This window comes from Echinops telfairi, unplaced genomic scaffold (genome assembly GCF_000313985.2).
Source record: "Echinops telfairi isolate 266 unplaced genomic scaffold, ASM31398v2 ScPeMD7_23;HRSCAF=83, whole genome shotgun sequence".
In the NCBI taxonomy this organism is placed as follows: Eukaryota; Metazoa; Chordata; class Mammalia; order Afrosoricida; family Tenrecidae; genus Echinops; species Echinops telfairi.
In genome coordinates this window covers 22510592-22512883 of record NW_022103920.1, presented here as the reverse complement: position 1 = coordinate 22512883, position 2292 = coordinate 22510592, and positions in this window count along the sequence as shown.

Sequence of the window (2292 nt, the reverse complement as noted above, 5' to 3'; positions counted from 1 at the left end):
TTTTTCACGAACCCTTCACGTTACCAATCAGATGTCCTTTACCAGGAACTGGTCTCTCCTGGCATCGTGTCCAAAGTACATGAGATCAAGCCATCCTGGCTTCTAAGGAGCATTCTGGCTGTACGGCTTCCAAGGCAGACTTACTTGATCTCCTGGTGGCTGATGGTATATTCTGTGACACTACAATATTCATTGTCCAACTTTCACATGCATATGAGGCCATTGAAATCACCATGGCTTGGGTTAAGTGCACCTTAGGTCTCACAGTGACATCTTTATTCTTCATTACTTTAAAGAAGCCTTTTGCAGCAGATTAGCACAGCACAGCAGTTGTTTGATTTCTTGACTGCTGCTTCCCTAAATATGGATTGTGGATCTCAGAACAACCCTGATGTACACCTTTTCTGATTTTAATCCATTCAGTATCCATTTGTTCTGCCCGTACGGGGGTCCATGTACAGGTTCTGCATGAGCACAATAAAATGTTCTGGAATTTCCATTCTTCTCAATGTTATCCATAATTGTTTTCTGATCCACACATCTGAATCTCCTGGCATAGTCAATAAAACACAGGAGAACTTCTTTCTGGTATCCTCTGCTTTCAGCCAAGATCCATCTGACAGCAGTGATATGTCTTCTGCCATGTCCTCTTCAGAATTTGGCTTGCATATCTGGTACTTCCCTGGGTTGTAACAGTTGGTGAATTATCTTCAGCAAAATTTTAATCACAAGTGATATTCATAGCTATTGCTCAATAATTTTTACATTCTGTCGGGTTACTTGTTTTTCTGGGTTTTGTTGTTGTTGTTTTGCTTGCACAGAAATGCCGATCTCTTCCTGTCAGTTGGCCAGGTAGCGGTCTTTCAAATGTATTGGCATAGATGAGTAGTGCTTCCCACGCTTCATCAGCTTGTTGAAATAATTCAGTGGACATTCTGCCAGGTCTGGCCACTCTGATCCACAATTGGCCTCTGGCCTTGCTTTTGGCTGCTAATATTGAGCTTCCCTCCTGTCTCTCCCTACAGACAGAGTCCATTTGACTCCTGTGTATTCCATCTGAGCTGGTGAAGTTCACATGTCTAGTTGCCATTTATGCTGTTGAGAAAAGAGATTTACAAGAAAGTAGTCATTGGTCTGGTAAAATTCTATCGTGCACTCCCAAGGTTCATTTCCACTGCCTAAGTCATATATTCCAACTACTCTTCCTGCTTCATTTCCAATTTTCATATTCAAATTGCTAGTAATTATGACTGCATCTTCATTGTATGTTGCTCGATTTCAGACTGAGGAATTTGATGGAATTCTTCACATTTGACAGGATGAAAACCATCAGCCGCGGTTCGTCAGGAGAAAGACTGAGCTTTTCATTCTCATAAAGCTAGTCTCAGTTACAGTCACAGGGGTCACTGGGAGTCAGCCTTGATTCGATGGCAGTGAGCTTGAGTTTTCTGAAGTTTAGTTGTTTGCGTGTAAATTTGAATCGTCGTTGGACTTCTGTGTACATAGTGATATTATACTATCACAGATAGCATGATACTTCAAGATAGATCTTGAAATGTTTTTTGACCATGAGCGTGACTCCGTTCCTCTTGAATTCGTCACACACACATAGGCAAAGAGTAAAAAGAGAGGGTTGCAGATGTTTACAGTTGCAATCTCTTTGCTGAGGGAGTGACAATTGTTTTGAATTTAAATTTTTCAGCTGTTTTATATCTTAATAATTTTCCAAAATGTGCATATAATTATGATTTGATTTTCTTTTTCCAAATTAATAAAATGATTGATAGAAAGTTAAATCACAAAATCTAAATGAAACTACAAGACATATAGTGAAGGCATATAACCCCAATTTCAACTATTTTTCTTAAACTTCACCTCTCTCCAGAGGTGATACATGCCACTTTAAAGGAATTTTGAATGGTCAAAGGTAGATTTATAATTATTTATTTAGTTTTAACCAAAGAGAACATATTCCACACACACCTTTGCCATGCACTTTTTATTGAAGATGGATCTTGGGTACCCTTCTTTACCTTATAATTATGTGTTTGTGTCTTAGTTGTCAAGTGCAGCTATAACAGAAATACCAAAAGTGGATGATTTAAAAGAAAACAGACATTTATTTTCTCATTATTTAGGAGATAGAAATCTGAATTCAGGGTGCTGGTGTTAGGGGAAGGCATGCTTTCTCTCAGTAGACTCTGGAGGATCGTCAGTACATCTTTGAGCTGCTATTCCTAGGGAACCTCTATGTGGCTTGGCTTTTCTCTTACCTCTGTCTTTCTTTTGCCT